The following is a 12,912-nucleotide window of genomic DNA, read 5'->3' as shown; positions in this document are numbered from 1 at the left end:
TGTTCTCCATGTTACTATTTGTCCTACTTCTATAAGTGTTGTTAAAAGAATTACTAAACTTTTTGTTTCAATAAAACTTTATTGATCAGAAAGCACAAGGAGGCCCTACAATAGAATCGGCAAAACAAATGCCCTTCGCAGGGGAAAGTATAACACAGTCTCATCAGATACATAGCCAGCTACTGTGTAAATAGAGCAATAAAGTGTAAGGGAGAAGGGGTGGGAAAGGGGCATACAGAGGGGGCTGGGGGGGAAAGGCTTCAACACAAAATTGGTGGGAAGTGTAGTAATTGAGGAAGTTTGCCGTGATAGAGGACTCATATGAGCCATTCAGTTACGGATGAATCTTTAGGTGATAGTATCAATGCCCTCTTCAGAAAGAATTACTAAACTTTTAATAGGAGAGTGAAGAAATCAGGCGATACCTTTTTGAGGCTAACTGAGTATATTTGATGGTGAGCTTTCGAGAATACTAGTTCTCTTCGTCAGACATGATGTCATGCATGAAAATTCACAGCATTTTATACACACTAGGCAGTGATCATCAAAAGATATAAAAAAAAGCTTTAAAACAACAAATTGATAAATTATAAATCTTATTTATGACAGGACGGCAATAAACAGACTAAAAACCTGTGAGGCAAGACGAGAGCCCTGGCTCTTATCTGCTTGTGATCTCCAAGTCAGAGATAGGAGGTCATGAAGCTGCATGAATGTTAAGACCACTTTGCAAGGTGTTGAATCTCCTCATTATTTTATACTCCCATTCTTTCCTTTTCCTCTGTGTCTTAAAATGTCCCATTAAAAAAGTAATCTGCAAATCTTCCAAAGTGTGGTCCTCTCTGGAGAAATGTGCAGCTACTGGGAGATCTTTCCTTCCATTTTTAATGTCAGATCAGTGTGAGTTTATGTGCTGATGGAGTCTCTGGCATGTTTCCCTAACATAAAGGCCTGTGTTTGGACACTGTTGACACATAATAAGGTAGAAAAGGTCCCCTTGATCTTATTTACCTGCTGTTATTGAGGTACATCTGCAGGGAGTGTCTTCTAGTTGCCCCACATCACCTCTGATACGCAGAGGCAAGCAGCCAGGTGAAAGATTGGGGGCTCAGTTTAGGGCTCACTGTCCTGTCTGTCCACCCTGAGTCCAGAATCCCCATTACACAGACTCACTGCTACAAGTCATAATAATACATTTAAAAATAATCATAATACTAATAATCATGCCCAAACTTAGACGTCGCAAGCCTCTACAATGGAAGCTCAATTTTTGCAGAATTTTTAAGACCTTTATATGTTTATCATACCAACATGTAAACGCGAAGAGCTATACTTTAAAGAAGATCTATGACCACCTTCACCCACCTCACACCTTTGAATCCTTTAATAGGATGATTCTGTTATAATAGGAATTTCTTTTCTAGCCACCCACTATTCCTGAGCAATCTGATACTCCTGGTACTCTTTTGACAGTTGGGTAGTCCTGGGATGGGGCATACTCACCCAAAAATTTTGATGCTGATTGCCTGGAAATCGTATTGGCTACAAAGAAATTGAATCAGGTATCAGAGTTGATGGAGGTGGTGAAAGGTCCTTTTTAAAAGTACCTAAGGATAAAAATTGTAATTCTTGGCCATACAAGCTTTCGTACAAGCCACAATAAATTCCCCAAATATACACTGCTGTGTTTAGTGCAGGGCCTAAAGGGATGGCTGACTACAGATATCAAGCATTTTTTTATTGCAGAGTCTGCAGCTGCATGGAGATGGTTTGTCTGAATGTAAGAAAGCTCTTCACAGCGCTACGCATTATAAATAATTGTATATTATGTCTTATATATATATTGTATATATGTGTTATAAATAATTAATTATCATATGAAATTATTAATTCACATACAATATGGCACAAACTAATATTATTAGTTTGCTTTGAATGGATGGACACTGTATATAACTTCTAACACTTACGTATTAGATAGTACCGTCTGCTGCGCATGCGTTGAAGAATAACTTCTCGCGGAAGCTTGTGATGATATGTTATGGTGGCGCCTTGTCTGATGATTCAAGGACGCATGCGCACTGATTCTTATTGTGAAACAAGCTGAGTAATAATATCGTGTGCGCATGCACATGTATCTTATGAAATTGAGATCTAACACTGTGGCCTAGCGTCCTAAGTTACACATATGGAGTGTGGTATTCCAACCCTCACACAATGACTTTGCTCTCCCTCTGACCACTTAGTATCTATATAAATTGAACTAATTTATGTTACAAATGTTTCAAAAATGACACACAACTGTCTCAAGTCATTTCTTTCCATTTTCCATAGTTTTTTGCACCAAAAATATTTTGCAAATTTTAGACAATTTGAAATTATAAATGTCATTAGTGACATTAAGCACATCTGGAATAGAAGATAAATGTGTCTTAGTTACGATAAACAAACCAAAATGTCCCTAAAAAGGCGTAAAAATTGAAACACGCCAAAAAAAAGTTTTTTTAAAAAAAGAGAAAAAACAGGAATAAATAAAAAGATAAATGACCCCCTATAACTCTTAAACCCAATTAAATCCTGGAGCACTTAATGCCAGGGGTGTTAAGCGCACACAGAATTGTCCTGCACATTCGCAGGCTATAGCAAGTACGCAGGCGCCGGGCAGGAACGCTTGTTGTTGGCCCACTCTAGGGAGTTCAATGAAGAAGCTGAGCTATTAACTCTACACGCTGGTCCTATCGGGTCAAGAACCAAAATGTGTACGACTGACTTCCAGAGCATCATGATGCCGCAGAGGAGCAGTTACCCGGAGGAATAATACAGCCGCCTGGGATAGTAAGGCATCTTGATGTGACAGTGGCTAAATAAAGATGAATAGTATTTCTAATGTGCACAAGATTTGTATGATACTTAGACAGTTTTGATGGTGTCTTTCATCAGGAAATATTCCTGGAAGGTGACAGGTCTTCTTATGCTTACATATTTTCTGCATTGTGATATTTTGCTTCAGGCACAAGCAACACAGCAAGACCTTTCTTCAGCGAAGTGGCATTTAGTACATAAAGTATTACTTTACTTTTCCCTGAAGAGCTAAACAACAGATAAGTATTCTTTACATAGTTCTTTTTTCTGCTGTAGGTAATAGATGACAATTACAAGGACACCTGGGAATCTATTCTCCTATGTTACTTTCCACTACAGACAGATGCAGAGTAAAGATAATAGGGGTTATAATTTGTATTTTGTTGTCCTTGCTGCTTTTCTTTCTGATATTTTCTTCAATGCAACTACAAGCAGGCTTTTAAAGTAGTTTTATGTCTAAAGTGCCGGGCTATGATTGTAGGTAAAGTATTACGGCCATAAATGGGTTAGCAGCACATCAATACTGTAAAATGATCCTTATGTAAGGGACATATATAGAAGAAGTAAAAGGTAGAGGGATATTCCTATATAGAAAAACTTTCTTCTTTTGGCAAAAGATCCCCTCCATAGGTTAGCTATATTCATAAATAAAATAAATCTTTATTAATATATCAACATAATTTCCAGCACATTACAGATCATAATTAAAACACAACCTATGGTGTTTAAGGCACCTACTCCTAGGAGGTGCCTGAGCAATAAGATATGTAGTGCCTAAGGTCCTGCAAAGCATTTTTAATAGTTTGTAATAATCATGTTTCAAATATTTGCATAGTTTTAATACCTTTTCTGTAGATTGTGTCTAGGTATAAACAGTTGCAGATTAAGACATGGGTCTTCATGGCTGCATGGATATTAAAATCTACAAGTCCGGAATTCACCTTCTTCATATGGTACTAGAATCAAGCTTCTTAGGGAATGGAAGATGCATTGTTTTAAATCTGTGGTTTCAGGACCTATGGATGACCTTCAAAAGTCCTGAAATGTGTACATGTATATTGAGAGCAGGAAAAGATGTACAAGGATTGGGTGAAGGTTCTTCTAAGTTTTAGATTCGGTGGGTGGTCCAAACCACCTATATTATAAACCACTACTTCGTATAAATGTAAAATTGTAATTAATGATAGACTTGGACACCCAAAACATAATCCATTAAAGGAAACCTACCATTAGAAATCTACCTATTAAGCATTATCTGGGCATAGGTTGCTAGTAATTTTCTAGCCCCTAATCTATCTTTACGTAATTCTATAATACTTTCTAAAGCTACACTTTATCTTCCTAATATGCTTATTTTCAGCTGAGGCTACTGGGGTGTGTAGTAGCCAATACCGATACTGGGAGTAAAGGCTTATCCACGCCCCAGTAGACTCCCTCCTACCTGCTCATCCTTGGTACGCTCCTCACACTTCTGTAAAAGTCCTTACTCCTTCAGAGAGCTGCACATGCGCTGTAGCTCTCGATTCAGGGCAGACATGAGCGTTGCTTTAAGCATGCGCTCTAAAGCCAGAGCGACTGCGCATGTGCAGATATCTTGAGGAGTCAGAACCACTACAGAAGTGTGAGCAGTACGCCGAAGACATGTAGGTAGGAGGGTTGGTAGGGCTACCTGGGTGTAGAGTAACCTTTGCTCCCAGTGTCCAGAGAGGCTGCTCCACGCCTCAGTAGCCCTTTGCCATTATCATATTAGGTAGATAATGTATAGCTCAATTTAGAAAGTATTAAGGAATTAGGTGAAGACAGATTGGGGCTATGAAAGTTTCTACCTACATACCTTCAGATCCACCTCAAAAGAAATATTTTTGATGGTAGGTTTCCTTTAAACATTCTATAAATTTTTTAAAAATGGTCAAAATCGTATAAAAATAAAAACGTATTGTTTTCTAGCTTTCCCCTTTCTGATTGGTCGAGCAGTCATTTCCTGTGTTTTGAAAAGGGACAGGAAGTATAAATTAGCAGAAGGGGACGGCGCCCAGGAAGTAGGAAAAGTAGATGAATGGTGAGTTGAATATAATATAAAATATTAACCATCTACACTCCTTTAATTGGTGCACAGAAGCAGTAGTGGTTTCATTTGATAACTAACTAATGGACTAATAATCATCTTTATTATGGGATTCTGCTTTCTTTCCACTGTGAAGCAATGGTAGCAGTTCCAATGTTTTCTGTATAGCGGAATGTAAGCAACATCCTAATGAGATAAACTTGCTCAAAATGCTAATTTTCAGCTGGGAAACGATCTTTTAATGGTAGCGCCGGGTGCTTTTATAGTACTACCTGTTGCATTGTTTTTATACTGGAGCGATTATGTTCTTTTAATGTTATCAGAGGGGGAAAAAAGTTGTTACCCTGTCAGTAATTCACAGCTTGCTCTTTGTCTGTGATGTAATTTTCAGAATTGATCCGGTTTCTTTATTTAAACGTACATCTGGTAACGGCAGGACTTAATTACAATATATCTAATAAACTGCTCTCACTATCTCATACTGTGAAGGAATCATAATACAGGTGCCAAAGGGCAGTGGTTAGTGCTATTTTTCATTGGATTTTGTGGTTTATGGCGTCAAGGAAAGCATCAGAAGCAATGAGATGCTCCATAAAGCATGTGATTCATCTAGTTTCTGGACGTAGCCTCCAGTGGCAGTGACGCAATTTTGTCTAATTTTACTTTTATAGGTTTTGTTGTAATAGATTCCATCTAGCAAAATATTTTCACATTACTTTCAAGGGGCTTATAATCTTAACGGGGTTGGACCAGGGGCGTAACAACAGGATTAGCAGCCAAAAAAGCTGCTAGGGAGCATGCAGTGTCAGGGAGCTCGTCACCCGACCTACCACACTAAATAATGGAGGAGGTGCACTGTCTTATACAAATTGGGGTTTGTTTACTAAGGGTCAAGCTGTGCACTTTAGTCGGACTGTTCACATTCTTCTAGGCTAAAATGGCTTGCACAAATATTTAAGAAGTGTGTGCGCTTGGATTCTGTGGCACAGCTGCCTTGGCTTCCATGTGACACAAATTAGGGGGCATGCCATCAGATGGTCTGACTGATTCGGACTGAGCCCGTATTTAACATTCAAATTGTGTTACATGTCCTATATTAAAGATGCAACACAAAAAGGATGGTGACCTGAGTGGGGAAGCGACACATTCATGATTTCTCACACACGATCTTAGCGAAGAGCCGCACGCAGATTATAGACGGACAATGCATTTTCTGTGAACTTGAGTGACCTGGTAAGTAAATGTGCCCCATTATGATATACAATGTATAGTATAACAGTACACAGCTGAGCCGAGAGCAATCAGCTGAGGGGGAAAGAACAGCAGGGTGGCAGGACTAGGGATCTGTCATCTCTACTTCCTGCCATCTTCTTCCTCCATGTAGCCAGCAGCTACTGGGCCCCAGCATAAGGAGCCTAACAGTGAGTCCATACATGTGTGTATGAGTGTATAAATTGTGTATATATCTACTGTATGTGTGTATATGGTGTGTATCTGATATAATAATAATAATAAACTCTATTACTACCATCAAATTCCATAGCGCTTTACAGACTCTGGGGAGCATATACAAATAAAATAAGACATTACAGACTAATAATAGCCATATGAAACAATCAGAGTGAATGTGTGCTATGTGTGAATATGCTGAATGTGTGTTTGTTTCTGTATATGCAGTATGAGTATATATGGTGTGTATATGCTGCATGTGTTTACATATTGTATACGCTGTATGTATGTGTGTATATGCTGTAATTTTGTATATATGATGTATGTGTGTATATGCAGTATGAGTGTAAATGATGTATGGTCTGTATATGCTAAATGTCACAAGAAAAAAAGTTTTGTACCATGTTCGCCAATTGAAGAAATTCCTGTTGCCTTTGATAGGTCAAATAAAGTAACCTTCTTGAGATTGTGATTCCTTTTAAAGGCTATCTGAAATATAAGATGTTACAAGCAAGCTTTCAGGATATCTTCGGTACCTTCATCAGACATGGTATAACAGGCTTTCTGAAGTGACACAGATCTTATACACCATAACTTCTCTGTTCATTGTGTATACGATCTGTGTCACTTCAGAAAGCCTGTTACATCATGCCTGATAATGGGACCATAGCTGTCCTGAAAGCTTTCTTGTAACATTTTATATTTCAGCTAGCCATTAAAAGGTATCACAATCTCAAGAAGGTGAGTTTATTTGCCCTATGCTATGTGTGTGTATACTGTATGTATGATATCTATATATAGTATGTATGTGTGCATATTCTATATTTATGTATATGTAGTATGTGTGTATGGTGTGTTTACACTGTATATATGGTCTCTATATACTAAGTATATGATTTATATTTACTATATTTGTGAATATAATGTGTATGTACTATACAGTATGTGTGCATATTTGATGTGTATGGGTGTATGATGTATGGAAGTGTACATACTGTGTCTGTATTTACTATATGAGTTTGCATTTTGTAGAGCTTCAAAGTGGCGCAGTGTCAGATGGCTTCCATATGCTGTGCTCTGGCCCTTTCTCCCCTCATTTCCCCCAGCTTCAGAGACCATTAGTTACTACTACACCTACTTACACCACTGTGACCCTATGGTGACGCAACTGTGAACGGCGGATCCTGATCGGACTTGGATCGATGGTAGCTGTGTGTAAAAACACAACAGTAGCACTTGCTAGGAGGCTTTCCTATGCCCAGGTCTCCAGTCTTCTGAACCCAGGAACCAGGCTTCCGTCAACCAGGTTGGAGACCCGGCATCCTTCTATCCCAATCCAGCAATGGTCAGCAATGATGATTGAACAAGGTAAAAAGCCCAGGACCCCGAAAATGGGCTTCCATCAGGAACATCAGCATTTATTGCCATTGAGCCCCTGGCCCCCATCCCACAGAACAGCCCATAGGACTATCAGCAGAGTTGATCGCTGTAGGAGAGAGCAGAGCCAACAGCACAAGGAGAGGGAAGCTCAAGGCACAGCAGAATCTAGTGCCATCGAACCCCTCGCCCCCCAAACCCAGAGACCTGCAAGAAGGACATTCAATGGAGGTGATCGCTACAGAAGAGAGTGGAAATATATCAAAGATATATATAAAGGACACAAAGATGGACATTTATATTACACTGGTGCTATGTGCTCCATTGTATGATGTGTCCCAGCCATGGGAGGCTTCGGCCTCCTGATAAATCCCAGAGAGGCACTTGTACACCAGGTCTGACACTTTAGGTGCAAGCTGTGCCCAGGAGAGGAACACCTTGCACCACCCCACTCTGTCACTGACCACACCCCCTTCACACCCCTCCATGTCTACATGGCATAATCGGGAAAAAAACTTTCAAATTCTAAAGTATACATTTACTTATATCTGTCCCTGAACAAATATGGGAAAAATCTAAAAATGCATTTAAAGGAGAACCCCATACTTGCTGGATTTTTCAATTAATTTATCTCTTATTGTAATTTATGTTATATATTTCTGTTCTTGATTCATTATATGAGAGCCTGCTGCACACAAACGTGTACACACACACAAACGTGTGACTGCAAATAGAGGAACATGATTCCTTTTTTGCGGTCGATCAGACATTGCCCATATTGCCAGTAACACTAGAAAATGGCTCCCTGGAAGGCAAGGACAGACAGAAATGGAAGCTGTTCTATAATTTGTGGCATGGGCAGTCAACCCACTCATGGTGAAGTACATGAGCACATAGGAAGCAATGGGGCCACGTGTCAGCCAACAAAATTATGACCCGAATGACCTCTGTGCTGTACCATATTATGGCGCCATTGTCTTTCTACTATCTCAGTGCCCATAAGTTCTGATTTGCCCCCTTGGTTCCTCTGCTACATTTGTAGCACTCTCCTATATCAGTGAGTAAGCCCAACAAACACCAGTGTTTCTAATCAGTCATATTAATTGGGGAGATTTATCAGAAATGACTGAGGTAAAACTGTTCTAGTTGCCCATGGTAACCAATCAGAGATCAGCTCTAATTTTATAAACAGCTGTTTAAAAATGAAAGCTGAGCTCTGATTGGTTACCATGGGCAACTAGAACAGTTTTACCTCAGAAACTTGATGATAAATCTGCTCCATTTTGTCCATTATACATAATGTACCCGGACAACATGTTGCAAAAACAAAATGTATTACACAGCAGATAACATTGGGAAAGGACAGAATCCCCACCAGAGCCATACTCTACCTAGTATTCATCTCCATACCACATTGTGATTGGGGGTCTTTTGCATCTAAACGACATGCTGGGAAAATGGATTCTTCATCCTAATAATCTATCATGTGTCTTTCTGTTATAACAAAAAAACAGCAGAAGCTGATGAAGTGTTGTATAGCTGCAAATGGAAAAGAACACTGTGGTAAAATAACAAAATGCTATTACGAATCTATTGTGTTTTTTTTCACTTTGATAATCATAACTTGTTTTCTCGGTTAAGAGCATTTCATGTAGTCCTACAACGAGGTGTTTATCAGTGGAAGAAGTATTTGCTGTTATAGCTTTTCTTATTTTTCAGATAAAATAGAAAAATATAAATTGACTAGAATATACACCCATCAACCATAAAATATAGGGAGCCAACAGTCAGACATTTGGGCATCCATGTCCAAATGCCTCAAATTGGCGGTATATGGTTACTAAGACCAGGCCGTGCTCGAAAAACAGGAAACTTGATTGACATTGATTACTTGTTAAGTGGTGGAATATTTAAGACAAGTGAGAAGCCACCTATTCAAGTGGCTGTTAGAGAGATAATCAGAGGCCCTCTGATGGGTGAAAGGTGCTATGCAGTGATGGCAAACCTTTCATACACCAAGTGCCCAAACTACAACCAATACCCATGTATAAGTGCCAATGCGAGAATTTAAGCAGTAACTTATTACTCCCTGCTCTGTCACAGGTTTAGGCTATATTCACACACACACGTATGGGGGACATATACACGGCCGATGTATATACGGGGTATATACGTCCCCCATACATGGCAATGGGCGCACGGCATACCGTTCGATAGCCGGGAGAAAGATAGGACATGTCCCATCTTTCTCCCGTAATATGGCGCTCATCTCATCTTTCTCCCGTACCGCAGTACACGGCGGCGCTCACCCCCTCCTCCTCTCCCCTGCGCCGCCGTGTACTGCGGTACGGCGGGCAACGTATGTGTGAATATAGCCTTAAATTGTATAGGCACTGAGGACACCAATACAGTAGAAAGAAGGAGAATAAGTTTGGATTATCATTGTAGCCAGGAACTGCCTGGGACTGCAAGAGGCCTTGAGTCCTGTCTTGCGAACTCTGCACTGGGGTGATGGCGCGGGTGCCCATAGAGGGGGCTCTGAGTGCCACCTCTGGCACCCGTGCCATAGGTTCTCCACCACTGCACTATGCTCTTATCCTGCAGAATATTTACTCCAGCACAAATGGTTGAATATGATAAAAACTTATCAGATTACCCAATAGATCCCAGCTTTCTGTCAGAGAGTCTGTGGCAGTCATAGGGTCTTATTTATCATAAGGAAAGTACTCTATCTATTTTTGGAGCTCCGCTGCCCAGATTCATTAAAGTGGCTTTGGTCCTTAAATAAATGAAAAAATGTTCTTATGGTCTATTTTTTGTCTGGGATTTTTTTTCTTCAAAAAGTCTCAAAATGCATAAAACGTCCCAGCAGGGGACTGGGGGGACTATGAGGGTTTTTGCGAACGTCATGAATCTGGCTTAAAAATGGCGATACACTAGCAGTAGTTCTATGTTAACACCAGATTAATGAAGAGGTGGAAATAGCCTGGTGAGACTTTTTAGCAATAAAAAGTTTTAAAAACCCTTTATGTGACTTTTTTGAGACTTTTTTAAGCCCAAAAAAAAAACCCCAGGAAAACCAATGATAAATACCCCTCTATAGTCCTTATGCTGACATATGCCCATTGATTATTTTTAGCAGTAAAAAGTCACACAGGGTTATTCACAAAGCTTTAATATACTGTAGTGCCGTAGACATAACAAAATGGCTAATGCAACGCCGTGCAAAGCTTGATTTATGACTTTTTAAAGTCGCATAGGCGCTCCACTTCCACAGTTTGTGTTTGTGCTTTGACTTTCTGTACATTTTGTTAATTTTCTTCAACTTTATCTTTTTAAAGTTTCGTCAGCAAGCAAAGCATTAGACCATTGCAAACAAATTTATTAAAGGGCCAAACCCACTTTAATAGATCTGATGACGGTGGATCTCCAAAGACATACATAGAACTATTGCAAGGATTCAGCCAAATGATAAATAACCCTATTATTATAGGGGAACATGTCAAGGTATAAAACACTTGAATCAGTGAGATTACCATGGGAGTAACCAAAATTTGCCAGAAAAAATACCTGCATACAATTAGAGTAGCATTTAAAACCCAGCAAATGAGCTGGATGTAAATATGCAAAAATATGCTAATTCCTTTGTATAACTTCAAAATGCATTTTGCCACCAAGGCATGTGATGAATAGTGAATAGACCACTCCAGAGTTTGGGTGTACTTTTCCTTTTTCCATCCTGGAAAACGTACATTTTCCTAGAATCCCCCAGTGGAGTCTCCACACTCCTACAAGGTGGCCTAAATTGCCAAAGTCTCCGTAAGTAGAATCAAGGAGTAGTAGATCAAGGTGCGACACTCACTGGAGCTTTGTAAAACAACGGGCTGTTTCGCACTATGTAGCGCTTTCTCTAGGAGGCTAGAGAAAGCGCTACATAGTGCAAAACGGCCCGTCGGCTGCATGTCGGCGTCCTTATATGCCTGTACCTGAATGCACTAAATAAAGCTTATGGAGGCACATTTACTTACCCGGTCACTGGAGTTCACATTATGCACTGTGCCGCGATTCACTAAGATTGTGCGCCCGATCTCCTGAATGTGTCACTCGCTCAGGTCTGACAGAGTTCCCCATCTTTTTAGTGGTGCATCTTAGGGCTATGGCTTGCGACACAATTTGAAAGTTAATTCCCCTACTTAGTCTGAATCAGTGGGATCGACCAATGGCTTGCCCCCTAATTTGGGTCACATGGAAGCCAGCGCAGCTGGGCCACAAAAGGGTCCCGTGTGACACAATCCCAGCGCACACACTTATTAAATACCTGTGTAAGCTGTTTTAGCCCCGAAAATGGTGCAGAATCCGACAAAAGTGCGAGCGCGACCCTTAGTAAATGAGCCTCATGAAGTTTTACAAAGCTCCGGTGAGTGCTGCAATGTACTCCTTGATTCTACTCCTGCTACATGACAGAGCACCATCATTTTGCTTAATTTGCAACTAGCACGCCCAGATGATCCCACAGGTGAACTATCAGCCCCGACTAATATATGCAGGGAGTTGTATAGAGGCAGTGCCAGTGCTTTTGACTCTTTTTGAGTATCCCAGTAAGGAGAGCTTTTACTACCTGATCCTCGTCGGGAAATTTCCCAAAAATGGTCTAAAATTTGTAGCACTACTCCATTATTCTGGCCTAGACAGATTGATACATCTACCCGATGTTCTCTGAATTTTTTTTTTCTATGAAGCTTGAACAATCAATATTAGTGGATAAAATAAAAAAAGACTAAATATGTTTGTGGAAGAAAATGTATTTCTCTTTTCCAGTGCAATAAAATCACTCTTTTATCCTTCATGTAGAGTGCACCTTTCATGATTATACAGTAAGTATTGGTAGAGACCAGAGGCTCTCACCCTAACTTGCACGGAAATTGCTGATGGCAGCCATGAATGTATGTGCATAAAGTGTGTAGTAAATTTTCATGTGTGATAAAACTTTTCAACGTAACCTTTGCCCCCACCTGCCCAATTCCATGTCATCTCCTACCTACTCAATATTGCAATGAGACAGGTGTACTTTTAATAAGATCATTGGAAGCAAAATGTCCAGCTCAATCCATCAGCTCAAACTAAAGTGCACGACAAGGCCAAGCTACAGATTAGTTACA

At 40.0% G+C, this 12,912-nt stretch overlaps 1 long non-coding RNA gene across 1 annotated transcript in view; it reads left to right on the top strand.

Moving 5' to 3' along the window:
• The first annotated feature begins 3,637 nt into the window (after positions 1-3,637).
• Positions 3,638-12,912, top strand: part of LOC140076062 (uncharacterized) — a 54,808-nt gene continuing 45,533 nt past the window's right edge. Inside the window, exons 1-2 of the long non-coding RNA XR_011849514.1 lie at positions 3,638-3,815; positions 4,810-4,921. This is a non-coding gene — a long non-coding RNA (uncharacterized lncRNA). The remainder of the gene's footprint in view (positions 3,816-4,809; positions 4,922-12,912) is intronic.

This window comes from Engystomops pustulosus, chromosome 8 (genome assembly GCF_040894005.1).
Source record: "Engystomops pustulosus chromosome 8, aEngPut4.maternal, whole genome shotgun sequence".
Taxonomy (NCBI): Eukaryota; Metazoa; Chordata; class Amphibia; order Anura; family Leptodactylidae; genus Engystomops; species Engystomops pustulosus.
The sequence above is the reverse complement of the archived record's forward strand: the minus strand, read 5'-3'. Positions and strand labels throughout refer to the sequence as shown.